Consider the following 7,150-nt stretch of genomic DNA (forward strand, 5'->3'; position numbering starts at 1 on the left):
GAAAAGAGTTCTCAGTGCAGAGCCTGTGTCTGCGTTTTATTTCAATGGTCAAAATGAATGAGACTAGAATCTTTGAATGAGATGCCGTGATAAAGTACTTAGAAACATAATAAATTCAGACTCTAATTTTTTTTTAAATCACCAAAATCAACTTTATTACAACAAACTACATTCCTATAAAAGATGGAATGGATGACTACATTTTTAAAAAAACGGACACTTAAAACGATTACAAAATATGCCTAAACATTTCACTGGCCGGACCTTGGTGTCGGTTAGTTCAGGTGTCCACCCACCTTTGACAACATCGCGGTCTCCGCCCCCATTCCACACCTGGCTGTTGCAGCTGCACGTCTGTCAACCGTCAAAACGGGGTTTGACAGCTCCTGTCGGACCTTGTCTTCTCCTGATCCCGGTACCTGTCTCCGGTTGACGTTGAAATTAATCCGTCCTCAGTACAGGCGACAACCTAGCAAACCTGGGGACAGCATGCGACAGCGCCCGCAATAAGCTACGATACCTGGCGACAAGCCAGCTGTCACGAGAAATTTCTAGCAGGTAAACTTTTCCGCGACGCGCCGAGATCCGCTACGATTCATTGAAGACTCCTCATGGTCATGCCCGCGACACCCCGGCAAACGTTCAGTGACAGCCTAGTCACCGGCAGTCACCTTAAAATCGTCTAACTGGGACAGGCCCTTTAGAATAGCAGTGCCCCAAACTGCAGTGCTTGAAGTAAGCAGTGTGGATAGTAATCATGATACGTTTATACAGCAGGCAACTACTTGACACAAGTAGGCTGCCAGTGGTCCTGCAAACTAATCAAGTGTCAGGAGTCAAGTGTGTTTAATTGTCATATGTTCTGTCAACAGAACAATGAAATCCTTACTTTTGTAGCAATATAACAGGCCTGTAATTGTAATGCACACAGATAATATGTCATGAACAAAGTAAATTAATATCAACAATACTAGTGCAAAAAAACCCACAGTCCTTAGTGCAAGCAAAGACAGTTCGCACAAGACCATAGTTGAGGTTAGTGTTGTGTAGTATAGTGATAGTTGTTGGGAAGAAGGTATTCTTGAATCAGGTGGTCATGATTTTCAGACTCCAATACGTTCTTGTAGCTGGTCATGTTGAAATGAGAGTGTGGCCCGGGTGATACCAGTCTTTGATTTTTTCTGGCAGTGGCTCAATAGATCCATTTGATGGTGGGGAGGCCAGCATCTGTGATAGACCGGGCAGTGCCCATCATGCCCTTTAGTCTCCTTCACTCTAGGCTGAGCCATGCATGATGCAACTGGTCAGCACATTCCCTCCCCTACATCTGCTGACATTCATCAGAGTAGCATTTCACTGTATCTCAGTGGGTCTGAAGAAGGGTCTCAAACCAAAACGACACTCCAGAGATGCTGCCTGTCCCGCTAAGTTACTCCAGCAATTTGTGTCTTTCCTCAGAAATTCACACGGCCCAAAATTTAAAGTTGTCGACTCTCTCCACTGCCAACCCAGAGATGAATTCAGGTCACTGGAACCTTGGTTTTCCCCTTCTAAAATCAACAATCAGCTCCTTGGTCTTGCTGGCGTTGAGAGCAAGATTGTTGTTTTGGCACCGTTCAAACAGATTGTCAAACCAACACTCTGCCTCATCAGTGCCTGTAATTCACCCAACAACGGTGGTATCATCAGCGAATAAAAAGATATTATTATGGAATGGTCTCGACCAGAAACGTCACCTAAAATTGAACGCATGCATGTACATGTTGGATCTGCAGCTCTGGTCTCCTCCCACTGCCTCGTGAACCACATGATCCTGGTCTGCAATTTCTAATGCACGGGTGAGGTGGTGGGGTCTCCCACAAGGCCTTTCTTTCATTAATTAGTGGTCTGGCAGCAAAGTTGTTGTGTCTTTTCCAATGGATAAAGGCGATTGAGGAACTAGCATCTGTAAAGGACATTGAATATCCTTCATGTTCATGTGTAGGGAGGAACTGCAGATGCTGGCTTAAATCGAAGCTAGACACAAAATACTGGAGTAACTCAGCGGGACAGGCAGCATCTCTGGAGAGAAGGAATGGGTGACGTTTCGGGTCGAGACCTTTCTTCAGACAGAAACGTCACCCATTCATTCTCTCCAGAGATGCCGCCTGTCCCGCTGCGTTTACTCCAGCATTGCGTGTCTTCCTTCATGTTCATTGTTTCCTCCATGATTAGGAGAAGCATTAGCTCCATCCCCACTGTTGCTTCTACTTTCATAAGAGAAGGTTTAAACCTCTGATCCAATTCCTCCTTCTCTCCTGTAACACCTGTTTTGATCTGAGCGGATCACTGGCTTGTAGCTAAGATCTGGATCTCACGTTCAAGAGTCAAGAGTCTTTTATATGTCCCAGATAGAACAATGAAATTCTTACTTGCAGCAGCACAGCAGAATATGTAAACATAGTACACTGTAAACAATATAATAAACGAGAGAGAAAAGTTGTGTGTGTGTATATATACATATATATCAATTCATATTCACACATATACAGGCATACACACGCACGCACACACACACACACACACACACACATGCACACACATACACACACACACACACACACACACACACACACACATGCACACACACACACACACACACACACACACACACACACACACACACATGCACACACACACACATATGCACACACACATGCACGCACACACTCGCACACACACACACACACACACACGCACGCACGCACGCACGCACACACACACACACACACACACATGCACACACATACGCACACACACACACACACACATAAAAAATAAACAATAATAATGCATAAAAAACAACACCAATAACCCCAAGTCTCTGCAGTCCAGAGCTTATTTGAGGTTGTGGTGTTTAATAGCCTGATGGCTGTCGGGAAGAAGCTGTTCCTGAACCTGGACGTTACAATTTTCAGGCTCCTGTACCTTCTTCCCGATGGCAGGAGTGAGATGAGTGTGTGGCCAGGTTGGTGTGGGTCTCTGATGATGCTGGCTGCCTTTTTGAGGCAGTGACTCCAGTAAATCCCTTCGATGGTGGGGAGGTCAGAACCCCTGACCACTTTTTGCAGTCTTCACTCCTGAGCGTTCAAGTTGCCGAACCAGGCCGTGGTGCAACCAGTCAATATGCTCTCCACTGTACACCTGCAGAGGTTCAAGAGAATGCTCTCTGACATTGGTGTGGCTATGTGGGAACTAAAGGCTTGCTTGGTACTCACTCTGTAGCTAGTAAGCCTCTCCTGATCAAGTCTCACTCTATTATAAGGGGGATCTACATTCAGGATTCTCACACGCTCCTCCTGACTTTCTGTGAACAGTTAAAATTGGGGCTGTTTTGTTTCTCTGGTCCTGTAATTAGGTATCCACACTTGCTTCCAAACCTTATGTGTAATGTATCCACTCCAACCTGTTTTTGTTGGAGCAGTGAATATTTTTAAACTGAATGTTAAATCATGTGGCACAGAAAGGAACTGATTAATTCATAAAGAATTGAACTGGTCATTGGTGTTGCTTAGACATCAGTTTGTGTGATCACAGGAGGTGCCACGATCTGAGAACACATTTTTATAGATTTATTTCCTTCAAACGGTTTCTTTAATGTTGAAGAATGCTTGGTTTAAGTGGCAAGTTGACAAGAGTGTTGTGCATGGGGACATGGCTGGGATACAGCATGAGTCACCAACCTTGTTCTCAAACCTCCTCAGGTTGAACTAGGGCGGCACGGTGGCGCAGCGGTAGAGTTGCTGCCTTACAGCTCTTGCAGCGCCGGAGACTCAGGTTCAATCCCGACTACGGGTGCTGTCTGTACGGAGTTTGTACGTTTGCCCCGTAACCGCGTGGGTTTTCTCCGAGATCTTCAGTTTCCTCCCACACTCCAAAGACATACAGGTATGTAGGTAAATTGGCTTGGTGTAAAGTGTAAAAAAATTGTCCCTAGTATGTGTAAGGTAGTGTTAATGTGCGGGGATTGCTGGTCGGTGTGGACTCGGTGGGCCGAAGGGCCTGTTTCCGCGTTGTATCACTAAACTAAACGTCTCCTCAATATCCCGCATCTCCGCTCTTGCTCCCCCTCCCCCCGTTCGTAACAAGGATAGAGTCCCACTTGTCCTCACCTTCCACCCCATTTTACCCACCAACATTTTCGCCACCTCCAACGGGATCCCACTACTGCCCACATCTTCCCATCTCCACCCCTTTCTGCTTTCCGCAGAGACCGTTCCCTCTGAAACTCTCTGGTCAACTCGTCCCTTCCCACCCAAACCACCCCTCCCCAGGCACTTTCCCCTGCAACCGCAGGAGATGCAACACCTGTCCCTTTACCTCCCCCCTCGGACTCCATCCAAGTACCCAAACAGTCTTTCTAGGTGAGGCAGAGGTTCACTTGCACCTCCTCCAACCTCACCTACTGTATCTGCTGTTCCAAGTGTCAACTTCTGTACATTGGCTAGACCAAGCGCAGGCTCGGCGATCGTGTCACTGAACATCTCTGCTCAGTCTGTCTTAACCTACCTGATCTCCCGGTGGCTCAGCACTTCAACTCCCCCTCCCATTCCTAATCTGACCTTTCTGGCCTGGGCCTCCTCCATTGTCAGAGTGAGGCCCAGCGCAAATTGGAGGAACAGCACCTCATATTTCACTTGGGTAGCTTACACCCCAGCGGTATGGACATTGACATCTCTAACTTCAAATAGCCCTTGGTTTCCCTCTCTCTCCATCCCCTCCCCTTCCCAGTTCTCCCACCAGTCTTACTGTCTCTGACCACATTCTATCTTTGTCCCGCCCACTCCCCTGACATTAGTCTGAAGAAGGGTCTCGACCCGAAACGTCACCCATTCCTTCTCTCCAGAGATGCTGCCTGACCCGCTGAGTTACTCCAGCATTTTGTGTCTACTCTAAACTAAACCACATCTACCTGTTTAATGTCCTCAGCCTCTGATTTATCTGCGGTCTTCAAGAACGAGCTGCTGGAGCATCCCTGACATCCCTGTCCACCATTGTTGAGGCATTAGATTTTGGGAAGTCAAACCAGGGCAGGATCTTCACAGAGAATGGCCGGGCTGTGGGGAGTGGTGTAGGGCAGAGGGATCTCGCAGTGCAGCTACACAGTTCCTGAAAAGTGGTGTCACAAGTTGATCGGGTGGTCAAGAAGATTTTTGGCACATTGGCCTTCATCAGTCTTGGTAATGATCACCCTCTCTCCTGACTCTCAGTCTGAAGAAGGGTCTCAACTCGAAACGTCATCTACTTCTTCTCTCCAGAGACGCTGCCTGTCCCGCTGAGTTACTCCAGCATTTTGTGTCTATCTCCCATGTATAACCAGCACCTGCAATTCCTTCCTCCACATAGAAGTTGGGATGTTATGTTGCAGTTGTACAAGATATTGGTGAGGTCACATTTGGAGTATTTGTTCAGTTTTGGTTACACTGATATAGGAAAGGTGTTATAGAGTCATAAAGTCATACAGCGTGGAAACAGGCCCTTCAGCCCACTTGCCCATGCTGACCAATGTGCCCCATCTACACAGTCCCACCTACCTGCGTTTGGCCCATATTCCTCTAAATCTACCCTATCCATATATTTGTCCAAATGTTTGTTAAATGTTATGATAGTACCAGCCTCAACTACCTCCTCTGGCAGCTCGTTCCATATACCTACCATCCTTTGTGTAAAAATGTTCTCCCTCAAGTTTCTATTAAATCTTTCCCCCTTCACATAAATCTATATTCTCTGGTGCTTGATTCCCCTACTTTGGGAAAAGATTCGGTGCACTTTCCCTATTTATTCCCCTCATGATCTTATACACTGCTATAAGATCACCCCTCATCCTCCTGCGTTCCAAGGAATGAAAGTCCTAGCCTGCTCAACCTGTCCCTATAGCTCAGGCCCTCTAGTTCTGCCAACATCCTCGTAAATCTTCTCTGGGCCCTTTCCAACTTAACAACATCTTTCCTATAATAGGGTTCCCAAAACTGAACACAATACTCTTGAACACAAAAAGCTGGAATAACTCAGCGGGTCAGACAACACCCCTGGAGAAAAGGAATAGGTGATGTTTCAGGTCGAGACACAAATAGGTAATCCGAAACGTCACCTATTCCTTTTCTCCAGAGATGCGATCTGACCTGTTGAGTTACTCCAGCTTTTTGTGTCTATCTTTGGTTTAAACCAGCATCTTCCTGCACAATATTCTTAATGTGGCCTCACGAATGTCTTGTACGATTGTAGCATGACCTCCCAACTTCTATACTAATAGTTCTATGTTGTTAAGCTGGAAATAGTGCAGAAATTGCAGATGCTGGAATCTTGCAATGAGATTTCTAAGCAGGCCTTGAAATGGGAGGTCAGCACTGATATGCCTTCATAAAATGTCCGACACTCAGGCTAATAGACCCATCCAGGCAAACCCATTGCAATTACACTAGTTTAAAATGGCTGTGAAATTAATCTCAGAACAGCATAATAAAATTAGCTTCCTGCTGACATTTTGCTAATTATTGATGATTTCAGATTTTTGTAACTGCACAAAGGCATGTTCTTAATTTACTGTTTCCTTAAATACAATTTTGTGGCATTAGTCCAGTCACTTTAAAAAATGATTATATGCAGTGCCTAACATGCACAAACCAGAGGGAGATAATCTTTACACCTGAATTAATTATACTGTAGTGATTCAAAATGTCAACACATCTGTTTAAATCCGTTTGTACGTTAGGGTGCTTAATAATGAGATTGGCAGAAACTTGGAAGTCGTTGTAAAAAGTCATTATAAAATAGCTGTCAATTTATTATTAGTCAGCTTTACGCTTTTCACCAATTTCACCCCCATAGACTTAATACTCCTCTGAATATAGAAGAAAATGGTCGGTTCTGTAATTTAAGTTACATTTTCAATTTAAGTTAGAAGTTAAGTAACATTTATATACTAAAACTCTCGTTTGTTTGTTTGTTCCTGAACTCGAGCCTAAACGGTACACGATAGCGCAACAATTTTAGGCCCACCTTACTCACCATTTGGTGCTAATGGAAGTTTTCATTGAAATTGGTGTTATATTTTTAAAGTTTAAATCTATCTCCTCGGGAGGGAGAGTGGGAGGGAGAGTGGGAGGGAGGG

The sequence above is a fragment of the Rhinoraja longicauda genome, chromosome 20 (assembly GCF_053455715.1).
Source record: "Rhinoraja longicauda isolate Sanriku21f chromosome 20, sRhiLon1.1, whole genome shotgun sequence".
Taxonomy (NCBI): domain Eukaryota; kingdom Metazoa; phylum Chordata; class Chondrichthyes; order Rajiformes; family Arhynchobatidae; genus Rhinoraja; species Rhinoraja longicauda.